Here is a 15,000-nt window from a genome sequence, read left to right as displayed (position 1 = left end):
ATTATGGTATTAAATATATCATTAATTATAACCCTAGGACTCACATAGCTTGGCCACGCTAAATTGCTAGCTCCTGCCTAGCAATTGGTCAAACAAAACAGCTTATATAATATAAAAAAACATTGGCCGGCTCAAAATAAAATACAAGTAATAACTACACATCTCTGGCATTATAAAGTAAAGTCTATCACGCTTCATCTCAAATAACATTAGAATTTTCTCTCATTTTGGATTCTTGAATATCCCTCTTTGTCTGCAACTAGCTGCTCAAACTGTAGCAGGCTGTAGGAAGACGGAATGCTTCCCTAACTGTAGACTTCTAACGGCTGTGTAGACGAAAAATGCTGTAGAACTCTCGTAATCACCCTGGATAATTGACAGCAACATCTCTGCACGGCTGGTGGATGTCTTGCTAGCGTCGGGGAACGACTATGGTGTGTTAGTATGTCAGTCAAGTCATCAGTCAATCAAAGAAAATTAACCCCAGACATACTACTTCTATCAAACAATGACCTCAAAATTGTCAGAAATACTAACTGAACGTCTTTCAATCAACTCCATTTAATATGACCACTAAATCATAAGTCATTATCATAACTCGCAAAGAAAAAAAAAAAATCAAGTTCTCCAACTCAATTCTCCAAATTCATACATCAGCACACAATCCAAAACTCACAGCAACTCCACGGACTTCTACCTCACATTTCAAACTCGAATGTTCTCATAAGTAAAAAAAAAGAAAAAAGTCAATGAGCCCATGGAAAAAAAATCACGTAATAAGCCCAGCCCCAAAAAATGTTCTCTCAAGCTCTGATATTACAGCAACTCACAAAATCATAAAAAATATCCAACTTTCAACAGCAAAAAACCCCTTTACTGCTCATATAATTAATTATAATGAGACTTAATGTCAAATTCCCATTTATGTAAATAACAATCCAGATAAATTACATCTCCCGATAAATTACATCTCCCGTCCAAAAAGAAATGCTATTTAAGCTCAATCCCCAATTACATCTCTCATAGGGAAAGGAAGAAAAAAAATAAAAAAAGATAATCACAAGTAAACTTCCCCCATCACAAAACATAATAGATGCATAATATACATAATCCCCGCGTTTTTCCCAAGAAATGCCCCATGTATAGTTACGGAATTTTCTGACATCGCAACTTTTATCGACCGACTCGGCCAGAAAGTAAACTCTTACCCATGCACTTTCGTGAAATGCTATTGTCAACATTTCCAGATATTGCAAAACTCTGAGCAATCACCACCAGAGAAACAGAGTCAGCACACAGCGGACTCATCGCCGCTCTTGTCAGCAGAAAAATCCACCTGCGGACATGTGCTCAAACTGCGGCACAAAAAAATGTCTAGTCAAACTCGCAAGTTTGGAAACTCAAGATTCTCAAAAAAACAATAGTGTAACTGACACGAAGTAAGCACATTTCACAAAATTAGCTCCAGGATATGACTAATGTGTTCAAAAATTTGTCTCAAAGACATTTCTCTCATGACACTGCCCAATTATTTAAATCATTATCACCTATCCGGGGATAAAAAAAAACTACGATAAACTCGTAAAGCAATAATTATATGCCTCCAAAAATAACACACTTGAGGACATAGAAAATGCACAATATCTCCATAGGACTACAATGTAGTAATGCAACTCGCCTCCAAATAGTCACGAAACCAAAAGGAAAGAACCATAGAAATCTTCTCTTGGTTCGAAATAACTCCATAACCACAAAAAAGGGTCCCCCTCCAAAGATTAATACCACCTCCATATATTTCACCATATTAATAATAACACCACTCCGGTTATAAAAATATTTCCTCCATTTGGTTAATAACCACCCCCCACACCATATTTCCTTTTATTTCTCCAATAGCCACATGTTAATAAAAAACCACCCCTCCAGGAATAAAAAATATTCACCTTTGTTCCGGCAAATAAAAAATGCTTACCTCTATTTCCCCAATAACTCCATGTGGAATAAAACAAGGCTCCAAAAAAATATCTCCAAGCGGGAATATCAAAAATGAAATCCCATCTCCAAAAAAATGTGCACTCAAAGCATTTAACTCACACACTCACAAATATTGCCCCATATATCTCCAAAAATGTGTCTCCATTTGCAACAAAGATGGCTGCAAAATAATTGAACTAAGCATAGCTCTCACCACCATTGGCAAAAATCAAATGACCAAAAATATATCTCCAATACTATATTATATCTCAAATTATAACTCCAAAATAATATACCTCCAATTATATCTCTCTCCATTTAGCAAAACTGCTTAAAAAAGGGCAAAAACTCGGCAAATAAAATTGTCTAGGAATTTCTAGAAAAAATCACCAATGTTCCACAACTCATTATAATAAAACTCCAAATTCACAGTGTCTTAGCCAAGACTTCTCCATATGCACTACGACATAGGCCACTAGAAAACTTAACCAAGTTTCTTATCTCTGGCAAAGTTGTCACAAATACAACAAAGGTATGGTGCGAAAAACTCACAATTTCTGGAACATAAATATCCAGAAAAAAAATGTAGTGCCACTACGTATGCATTAAAAAAAAAGCAAAAATTCTCCCATATATTTCTCTGCAGCAACAAATAGCTGAAAACACAAACACGTTCCCGAATAACGACTCCAAGTCACGAACTGAGATAATAACAAATATTCACACAAACTGGAGAGAAAAAATTAATTCAAATTCACCCATGATAAAAAAAAAATTTGTGTCAGCGATGGCTAACTTCCAAAAAAGAAGAAAAGAAAAATCAACGGCATTGTTAACTATCTCCCGTAACTCACGTATGTCAAACAATTATCTGCTGAACTCATAAAAAAAGGAAAAAAAAAATAATGTGTTGTTAGTTCCTCCCAAATTCAAAAAAGATTTCACCAGCCTTGATAGCATTACAGCACCCACGTATTAGTACATAAAAAAAATCAGTATCAGAAGTATCATTATCAGCAGAACCACCAAAATTGCTATCATCAAAATCACTAGTATTAGTACAAAAAAAACATTACCAATGTTAATGCTTGTCCATTCACCAAAAATTCAGCACAAGATTCACCAAGATTCAGCAAAACTCATAACTCATGAATTACTGAAATATTCTCCAAAGTTACAAAAACTCAACAAATAATTAACCCCAAGATTTCTCCCAATAATTCATTGTAATAATTCTCCATGATATAATTATAAAATAATCTCCCATGAAATATCTCAAATCTCTCGTAAAACAAGTCTCCCGTAATGATAGTTTTACTTAAGCAACCCTTCCGTAAAATATCTCAAGCTATGATACTAATTATTAATAATAATAATAGTTCTCCTGCAAAGATCTCAAGTAAGGGTGCGATTCAAATAGCATACACCAGTATTGCCAAACCCACAGTATACACCAGTATTGCCAAACCCACAGTATATATTAGGGCTGTTGCCTTGTATAATAAGGCGCCCTATGAGGTAATGTTAGACTTGCGATAATCTTATGCTAAGTCGGTTGGTTATGCACTTCCATACTCATTGGAGTGTCTTGGGGTTTGCTGATAACTTACGAAGTGGTTATGACGACGATGTGTTAAACTCATGATGATATCTTTCTGTTATGAGGTTTCTAGTAGAAAACACGAAGTATAAAAAATAGTTCTATTCTCTGAGATTACATGATGAAGATCAAATAGGATTGTACAGGTCTGCCAATGACAATGGCTTGATCGCTTCTGCCAATGATGATGGCTAATTCCACTCTGTTCTCACTACCATCTCGGTTACAAGTCATAAAGGAAGCAGACAGTAGCTCGAACATATGAACATACATACAAATGAGACACATTAGAAATCACGTAGGCCGTTTGAATTATAGGTCGCGGTAGTTGTCTCAAGCAGGAAGCTTGGACTAATGTTTAAAAACAAATGAATGACCACAGGTGACGGCATGTCAACTTAGCCTACTTTATTGTATACTTCATCTTTATCGTCTCTGGTCTGATCACATTCCTGCAAGCAATCTGGTTAACCTCTTTAGTTTTAGTTTTTTATATATATGGAATAACATTCCATATTTTTATTATGTAATCACTTACATAAAAGCTCGGTCAGCTACAAAACCAACCACTGAATATTACTCAAGCTTGACTTGCATTTGACTTATAGGAGTGTGATACAGACACTATGTGAATATATATAGAAAATACTTATAAGTAAAAAAAAAATTCATGGTGTACACAAATACAGATTCAAGTAATAAAATATAAGACACAATATGCATATCATGATATTCGTAAATAATAGTGATCACGTGATATATACTAATACAGTTTTTCACTTCATATCATTAAGATACATATGCTACAGAAAATACTAATGTACTCTGATAATTGCATAGAATAAAGATTAACATGATAAAAATCATATTTTAACTGATAAAAATTCATATATGAAGTGATAAAAATGATTAATTTTTTATGCTGACTTTTATATAACTGGTTCATTAATCCATATACTAACTCATATATAACTGCAGTTATTGGTAAGATAAAAGGTAACAGATTGATTATAGGCTACCTGATTTATTTATACATATGTATATGGATTCATATAATTACGATCAATATATGTGCACTTTATACAACTGATTCACATAAACGACTAATCTAATAAGTGATTAATCTAGGTGCACTTTAAATAGATTCCTAGTGCATACACGCAAAGATATATTTCGACTGTTATTCATGATCATTTATATATAGGATACATGATACTTTATATATAGGATACATGATACTTTATATATAGGATACATGACCGAGGTTATACTACTACACATTTAACTAGCGTTCGAACAACTTTTCGTCCATTACACAGTTCCAGACAACCACCTATAGCCAAATGAAATGGCCAATTCCAAATGGTTAAAACAAGGGGAAAATTGCCTGGTCAGGGTCCAACGTTCTATTTTGCGCTCATACTTGTTCTCTGCATCCTAAGCCACACGAATACGTTCGCAATGAATAAAATCATCCCCAGCACGAGTCCTTCGCCAGCAACGCTGAGTTGAATATCCTTCTGGTCGTAATTGTCGGAAGTATGTCCCTTTTGTAGTCAATTTCCGACAGCCGCCGGTGCATTCCGTATTAAAACGAGATTAACGACGGGATACGGGTGTCGGTCGAAGAAGTCCATGAAATAAGCTTGTTCACTTATGATGGTGCTTATTCCTTTCACATTGTAGGCGGTTGTTACTTGACTGCAGTCGTCCACAGCGACGAACGATATTTTGAAGTTGCGATGTGAAACTCTCGTACTGCAGGATACTGTAACCAGGTTCCATTAATCAGCCTGCAAGTGAAATTATACTTGTCACAAGGGCAAAGTAAATTCAGACAACATCAAATACGGGAGGGAGAAAACCATTAAGAACCAGACTTAACCCACATGAATTCGCTGATATTTTATGGAATTCAAAAGAGTCAGCTGTACAAACTTTTTTATCCATGGCATTAACAATGAGTGAACCTATCCAGGTCTATGATGACTGTAAAAATATCCATAATTATAAAAAATAAACAGATATCAATACGAATCCCAAAGAAAATTCGATATTACTGGTAGTAAGTTACTAAATAAAGAAGTGGAAAACGGAGCTATTTGTAAGATTGCCAGGCAACATAAGAGTCAAAGAGAATATTAATCATGATTCTGTATTTCTCTATGCTAACTGAAATTAAGCTGTGATAAAATCCGATCCTATGTGCCCCTAACAAAAGTTTCATCTTCAATTTTCTTGTGCGCATCCTCTGAGGTTTTAAAACTTTATTAATAGGCAGAAGATGCAACGAAAGAACCCACGATGTAACTAATTTCTATATAAACTTTGGGTTTTTCAAGAAAATGTGACATTTTCCCATGAATGTGATTTACTTGAATTGTAATAGGCTAATGTTGCAAGTAAATTTTTCATATGCATGACCTGATACTTCTAAATGTCCGTTTACCAATGTCATAAGCTGAATTATTGACTCTAATTGTCTATGAGGTTCAGAAAAAATTAGTTCATTTTGATGTCATAGAAATTCTGTTTGCTTATTTTGTTCATTAATTTTAAAACGATTGCAATTCCTTAACTAAAGTTGCATTACCCATACGGATACACTTGCACCTAACGTCTGCCTTGCCCATGAGAAGTTTGAGCTAAGCATTCTTCTCTCCAGCCAACCTGCTTTGCAAGCGGTTTATTGAGGTTAAAAGGAACAATGCTGATTCGGCAATGATGACGTCGTCACCTGGCAGGAGATTGCTCTCAGCCAGCTTATGCGTTACCTTACTTGCTGTAATAAATACGACTTTAGTACTTTCAAATGATATTTTTTGGCTTTAATACTCCACCCACATGAGAAGAATGTCTGAAAAAAAACAGTATCAAAATTGAACAATATATTAGTTTCATGTTGGAAATCTGCATGATTGTAAATAATGTAATTATGCTAAATTAGATATTCCATAGATATATATTTTCACTTCTAGACTTCCTGACTTAAAAATCTATTTTATTTTATTTTATTTATTTATTTATTTATTTACTTTTTCATTGACTACGAATATAAATCACCGGGACAGACATTATGTCAGTAGGTTTTGATATGTGTTTGAACTTTTAGCTTATTTGTCATTACTAAAGCGTTAAGTTAGAGTTCAAATCTTTACACATATATATTTGGATATTTAATTAACCTATGGTTACGTTTTGCTTATTGATTTTATCGTGATTCCTTTTTTATTATAATTTGTAACCTTTCTGACTTCTTACGGAGTGTATTATATTGGCTCCACTTGTATCCATATTTATTTTATTTTTTTATATTTATTTATTTATATATTTTTATATATATATTTGATAAATTAATGGTTGGCTTGAATGTGTGGAAAAGTGTTCTAGCGGCGTACCGTATAAGGCTACTTGCGGTATAAATTCTATAGATACAAGATATGAATGATAAAGGTATTTAAAACTGTGAGAACTGCTATAATCCAGTTCGGATCCAAGATCACGAGTTGTAACTCCTAAGACATGACACTTTTTTATTTATCCGTTCTACCAAACCTATTGACTCTGGGTAATAAAATATAGTATTGGTTTTCTTAATGGAAAGGAATTCACTCAACGAGTTAAGGAGATTATTATTGATTTACACCACCATAGTCAGAGATTATTATGTGTTGAATTCCATGTTTACTGATTTAGCACTCATAAATATTCCTAGCAAACTCAATTGCGGTGTTTGTTTTTTAGTGCTATTAATTCTATATAACGTGTCAAGGGAACTTAAGAAGTGTTTATTTCCTCTGTCAGACTCGTAACTCTGTTAATAATTCTACGTGTATTCTTTCAAGGATTGATTTGGCACGTGATAGGCCCTTAAACAGACAGGTGTCTTAGTGTGTCCCTTGTTTTCATGACACGTGTTACAATTAGTTATGTGCTTTTTATATCTGTAAGCATTGTAGGCCAGTAAAACAGTGATTTGGCTTTCTGTGACATAATAGAGAACCCTGGATTACAGAATGCAACCAGTTTAGGATGATTGGTATAGAAGAGATTATACTACTACCTGGTCGTTAGTCACCTGCTGTGTTCTTCGGGTTTTCCTCGTCACTGACCTACGTATAATATTACATTTGATTACATAATTCTGATACATACTTTAAATATACTTTTGCTTTAGGGTTTCCGTTCAAAGTGTTTATTGTTTTGCTTAGCTGCTGACCCTGTTTCCATTCGAAGTGTTTATTGTTTTGCTTATTGCTGCTGACCCTGTTTCCGTTTGAAGTGTTTATTGTTTTGCTTAGCTGCTGGCCCTTGTTTTGTTCAGTTTGTAATAGTTCAGCGCTCCAACCCAGATATTCAATGTTCGCGATCTCTTGGGTTAATGAATTTTTTGTTTAGATACGGTTTTAACAATAGGCACGGATGTTTCTATATCTTTTAGTCCAATTAATGGTTCTTTGCAGTATGGTGCGGGATGATGCGTCAGCTATGATATTTGCTTTCCCAGGTAGATATAGTATCTTGGATCCAAAACCTGAATGATTATATGTCGCTGAGTTCCTTTGTGACTGTGATTAAAGCCTTTGAAAAACTCGGTAAGTGACTTATGGTCAGTAATGATTTTAACAGGATAGCCGTATATTATGAACTTAAAATGTACTAGTGAGTTAACGATGCCTAGCCCTTCCTTGCCTATTACTGCAGATTTACTTTCAGAGGGCTTTAGTTTACGTGAATAAAAAGCTATAGGAAAGAACTGTTTATCATATTGATGAAGTAGTACCCCATCTTACCCCTTGGTCTGAGGCGTCTGTTGCAATTAAAAAAAATCCTTATTTAAATCAGGGATTTTTAAGTTAGGTGAGCGGCATTTTATTCCGATTTTAAGATATCGAATGCCTGTTGATGCTTTTCAGACCATCATAAATCTACGCCCTTCTTCGTAAGATCTGTTAAAGGAGCTGTCATGATTGAAATGTTACATATTTACATACGATTGTAATACCCACTACAGCGCAAAAGTGCTGTATCCCCCTTTACGTTAAGGGTAGGCTCCACTTTGGGGGGTGCCGATCGTAAAAAATATTTGCCAAAAATACACTAATCAAGACAGGCTAATGAAATTTTCAGGCATTATTAGCACTATGATAATGCATATTCCCTGTGAGTTTTATCATCCTACAGGGAAAATTAATGATTTTATGAAAAAAAATGTGAAAAAACGGAAATTTCCGGCCCCTCGTACTGAAGGTTATTTGGTGATTGGTGAGAAACTACAGTCTTGAATAGAAATTCGGTCTGACAGAATGTTGGTATATCCACCTGGAACATGCACAAAAAAAATTATCAAAATAGAACAGTAAATAAGCACGTAATAACAAAAAAAAGAGCAACAACTTTGTAAGTTCAGCGAAAGCCCTGCCGAAATAGCAGACTATAGCTAGGAAGAAATATTCAGGAAAAATTCAAATCTCGATTTAGGGACAAAACCTTTTGAGAGTTTGTAGTTATTATGTCACTTGATAGCCTAAAACATCTAAAAATTATATTATTTAGGACAATCAAAGAAAACCCACCTCCAAAACAAAACAAAAAAAAAACAAAAAAAAAAGGGTGGGGGTGGTGTTTTTCCTTTGATTGTCCTAAATAATATAATTTTTAGATGTTTTAGGCTATCAAGTGACATATTAACTACAAACTCTCAAAAGGTTTTGTCCCTAAATCGAGATTTGAATTTTTCCTGAATATTTCTTCCTAGCTATAGTCTGCTATTTCGGTGGGGCTTTCGCTGAACTTACAAAGTTGTTGCTCTTTTTTTTGTTATTACGTGCTTATTTACTGTTTCTATTTGATCATTTTTTTTGTGCATGTTCCAGGTGGATATACCAACATTCTGTCAGACCGAATTTCTATTCAAGACTGTAGTTTCTCACCAATCACCAAATAACCTTCAGTACGAGGGGCCGGAAATTTCCGTTTTTTCACATTTTTTTTCATAAAATCATTAATTTTCCCTGTAGGATGATAAAACTCACAGGGAATATGCATTATTATAGTGCTAATAATGCCTGAAAATTTCATTAGCCTGTCTTGATTAGTGTATTTTTGGCAAATATTTTTTACGATCGGCACCCCCCAAAGTGGAGCCTACCCTTAATAGGTACCGGAAAGTTACGAATAGTCGACACCTTACCATGGACTACTTTAAGACCTTGACTAGACACATAAAACTAGATAACCATGTTCGGTTTTAAAAAACTCACATTTAGATATTTTACTCTGAGATTATTTGTCTTTGTCTCTGTAGCACTAGCTCTAGTTTATGTGAATGTACTTCTAAGGTATTAGAAAAGATTACAAGACCAACCAATAGGCATGTTGGGTATCCCCTAAATGTCTCCAAACAGTATATTGTAATTGGGGTGCAACGTAAGCCGGAGGCATACGTAAAAATTGATAAAAATTGATAGTGTGCTGAAAACGGTGTATGAGGTACAATCACTTAGGTAATGGTATCTGGTGAAAGCCTTTAAATAAGTCCAAGCTGGTGAAAATTTTTTTTTTTTTTTCTAACCTAACATAGATAAGATATCGTCGGTTCATGGCACTGGAAACGATCGGGAATCGTTTCCTCGTTTAAGCGACAGAAATCTACGCAGATAGGCCAAGTCCGATCTCTTTTTGGCATGACGTTTGAGGGAGAAATTATATGGGCTATTTGATTTCCTAATGATTCCTATTACTAATATTTTTTCATTTATCTCTATTTTGAAATTTCATTGGGAGTCTATACAAAGGTACGTATATAACTTTATGTTTGTCCTCAGACCGTATTTTTTTGTTAAATGACATCCGTTTTCCCCAGAGATCACTCGCTTGTGGAGAAACATCCTGGTATTCAGGTAAAAGATAAAAAAAAATCTACTGAATCACCTCTGCTTGAATGACTTTACGGATATTACTTTAGATAGAGTATAAGAGAGATTCATCTACGACTGGTTGGGCGTGATTAAAAATTAGCAACAATAAAAAAATGCAATATTTATATGTATAGGTTTTGTGGATTACTAGATTAACTTGTTGCTGCGAGTCAACCGTGTCTAGGGCTTTGTTCACGGAAATCGTTATATTTCAGAGTGTCGGGAATGATTAAAATTTCATTTCCCAGCAAAGTCTTTTTACACGCACTAAGACATTCGAGGGTGCATGCGTCTCAAGATTTTTGCATGCAAACTACGGCTGTGGTTGTGGGAGAATTCTGTTGGGTCGTTGAACAATATCACGATTTATGAGACAAATTACTGGTTCCTCTATATAAGTTATCATTTGATTAACTGTCTCATTTTGTTCAAAACGGATTTTAATATGTTTGAAGGTTTATAGAATTTTCCTTTGATAAACACGCCTTATTTTGCAGGAGGTAAGGTAATGTTTTGTATACACATAGATGGATATCTTACAATTACACTTGATACAGATCAATGTTTTTTATAACTATAGAGGTATCTGTAAGCGCTCGCTTATCCGGACTTCTCAATAGGGAAGTTCGAAGAACAGACGGTGAGTTCGTAAATCAGGATATTACGTGGACTAAAGGGATAAAAACAAGATATTCTAATTTTTACGGCGCAGTACAGTCGGGCTTAATCCACCACTATTATAATAACTTATTGTATTAAAATTATGAGAACCTGCTCTGCTTACTTGATACGGTCGTGTGATTCATAGGAAAATTCCTTTTTAATTCAAAAAGGTATTGGCATAAAAAAAAAGGTATGGCATAAATGATCCAACATTATTTTTCCCTGCTTGCTAGAGTCGCTTATTTGGAATGCTTTGAACATTCGGCAGATTTAACTGACCCTGACCGTTGACTAGATGACACATAACCAAGTTTGCTTAAGCACGATTTGTTTGTTTCTGTTTTTTTAGGGCTACCGTTTACCTATTACTCTTTATAATAATCAGGATTCTTCTCTTTATTACCATCGGCAACGTATTGTGTGTTTTTAACATTCTGTTGTTGGTTACGTATAAAGCAACGAACGTATGAATGACTTGAACTATACAGAATTGAGTGATTACTATTAAAACTAGTTATCTCTACTGCATTCAATATTAACTGTTTGTACTTGCTGCTGTTTACTTCATTCTTGCTAAAATTTGAAATAGTGAGGTATCCTGGTCAGCACATTTAGGCTAATGAAAGTTTTTACAGACATGTTATTCCTTGCAATCCAGCTGTATTTTTAAAGTTGAGTCATTGAGGTTCGATATTTTATGCATATAACCCAAAAAGTCAAGGCTAAAACTGCGATCAGGACCTTGCACAGGAGCATTTTATTGTCCTGACCCGAAATAGTGTTACCTCTAATTTATCCAGATTTGTACGGGTGTTCCACTTGTTTTTGTTTCTTTTCTTATCACTACTGTGCCTAACGACCCTATCCATGCATCTGTATAAATACAGACGTCCACTGCGTAAACACATATTCACTGTTTAATATGATTTGTTACGTAAAGGATTAATAATAACCCGAAATGATAAGATTAACGCAGTATATGATTATGATATTTCAGTAGAACTTCTGAAAACAGATACTTAACGATAAAAACTCGCTGTAGCGAAATCTCAATGATGTAGATAATTTCTGTAAAAAAGTAAGGTTAAGAATGTCTCGTAACTTCAGCCACAAGAATAACGAAAATTCGACCTGTAAAGGAAACACTCAGTTACTCCAAATGAATAAAAAAATTGTACTTAGCTTGATTTTGTGGGAAGTCACGGTGTTCCGATAACGATGTGCCCTTGGCCCTCCTTCTCTGTTTAGCGGATGACCTGGTTTTTTGGCTTGAGTTTCCCCCGTGTGCATTGTTTGGATGATTCGTGTCCTTTGAAGATCCGATGCTGAAGATGCGTTCGGTTTGTTTCTTGAAGTTATGTACTGCTGAAATTGCTCACTAAACGATGATACTAAGTTGCTTGAAGAATCTCTTGCTTTCGTCGTCATTGATTTCTGATATGATACATTATTCGTTATTCTTCGGAAGACGTTGAAGAGTTTTTGTTGTTTTCTGAAGTCACTCACTATACGATGATTCTAAGTTGCTTAAAGAATCTCTTGCTTTCGTCGTCGTTAACTTCTGATATGATACATTATTCATTATTCTGGTTTTTCTTCGGAAGACGTTGTAGAGTTCTTGTAGTAGTCTGCTACCAATATTAGGGCTGTTGCCTTGTATAATAAGTCGCCCTATGAGGTAATGTTAGACTTGCGATAATCTTACGCTAAGTCGGTTGGTTATGCACTTCCATACTCATTGGAGTGTCTTGGGGTTTGCTGATAACTTACGAAGTGGTTATGACGACGATGTGTTAAACTCATGATGATATCTTTCTGATGTGAGGTTTCTAGTAGAAAACACGAAGTATAAAAAATAGTTCTATTCTCTGAGATTACATGATGAAGATCAAATAGGATTGTACAGGTCTGCCAATGACAATGGCTTGATCGCTTCTGCCAGTGATGATGGCTAATTCCACTCTGTTCTCACTACCATCTCGGTTACAAGTCATAAAGGAAGCAGACAGTAGCTCGAACATATGAACATACATACAAATGAGACACATTAGAAATCACGTAGGCCATTTGAATTATAGGTCGCAGTAGTTGTCTCAAGCAGGAAGCTTGGACTAATGTTTCAAAACAAATGAATGACCACAGGTGACGGCATGTCAACTTAGCCTACTTTATTGTATATGTCATCTTTATCGTCTCTGGTCTGATCACATTTCTGCAAGCAATCTGGTTAACCTCTTTAGTTTTAGTTTTTTATATATATGGAATAACATTCCACATTTTTATTATGTAATCACTTACATATACACCAGTCAACACCAGATGCAACACCACTCATCGGCATTTTAAAGTAATCCCTCCAACACAATAAAAAAAGATAATAAAAATCTGTGTCCCCATTATATTTGTGCATTCCAAAGCATAAGGAAAACATACACCCATCCCATGCATTTCAATTCTCTTTTTTCTTCCCTCAAGAGAAAGAAAATCTCTTTTCATTTCCTTTCCTCTTCATCCAAGAGAAAGAAAATCTTTTTCTAAAAAAAAACCCTATGGGCATTTCACGTCATCAACTAATCAATCAGCTGATATCCTGGCATTGGAATTCATTTTCAAGGGCAAATTCGTCACTCAACACCCCGACAAAGAAAAAAAAAAAGGAAGGAGTTCACCCCCACTGAGAAAAAAAGTTTCACCCTCCACCGAACATTGAACAGTGTCTGAGTATCTCCCCAAGGTATACCAATAGTAGTAGCAGTACCCTCCCTTGCAATGACCCCCGAGGCAGGCCAGTAGTCGCCTTCCCCTTGCAACGCGCCTCTGCCCCGGTTAGCAGAAATTGCTGAGCCCGTAAAAATGAGTGGCCGCTTTGTCTCCAAGCCAAATATGCAATCTTAGCACAGTTTGCATGCATGAAAAACATTTGATACACACTTATATGTTAAGCAAAGACGAATGCGTCTATTCTAAATACGCACCAATAGGGAACAACACATCACTTTCTGCTACTATGGGGAAAAAAATGTGGTATCATAAACCAGTCCCATTACACTGAACTATTTCAAAAACCCTCCTCAAGATCCCAAAATAATCTTTAACACTCACCACTTCATAATGAGAGAAAACCCTGGATTCTGCGCAATTACAAACACGCGAATCTCATCGGCACAACGCACTCGGCAAACCGCGCAGCGAGAAAGTACTTGCCGGTCTTTCACTCACAAGCCAGACTGAGTCACTCACGCCTTGGAGGGTCTCGGTACGGGCAAATTTGATGACTCTAATACAATTTCTTTCCTCAGCATACATCCTCACAGACGGACATTTCTCATTTTCTCTCACTTAGTAACTGAAAACTAACAATTTAAAAATTTTCCACAATCCCACAAAGGCTTTGTCGTTCGAAAACTATCGCTAAGCCAACAAAACTGTGACATGATCATAACCCCCTGGTCACCTATCTCTTCATTAGCGTACCTAGGCCTAAAAAAAAAAACCTTATACCGCTCGCCACCACCTGTTAACGAGATATTCATCTCGTTTTTATTTGGTAAACATGTAACCCCGAGCGTCAGGCAAACAGACACACAATCTCTCTCTCTCTCTCTCTCTCCAAGCGTTCAACGGCTCGCAACCTCTCTCTCTCTCTCTCTCCAAGCTATCTCTCTCTCTCTCCACCTCTTTCTCTCCATGCTGTTAGGTAATCAAAATGAGAGTCAACTTATATAAAAAATAACTATTTATTTAACAATGGAAAGATAATAAATCAAGTCTAAATCAAGTCTCACAGACTAACTTAACTCAGTTAACCCCCCAACATTAAAATGTCTAAAACAGTAATTTGTC

The sequence above is a fragment of the Macrobrachium nipponense genome, chromosome 4 (genome assembly GCF_015104395.2).
Source record: "Macrobrachium nipponense isolate FS-2020 chromosome 4, ASM1510439v2, whole genome shotgun sequence".
Lineage (NCBI taxonomy): Eukaryota > Metazoa > Arthropoda > Malacostraca > Decapoda > Palaemonidae > Macrobrachium > Macrobrachium nipponense.
Note: the sequence above shows the minus strand (reverse complement) of the source record.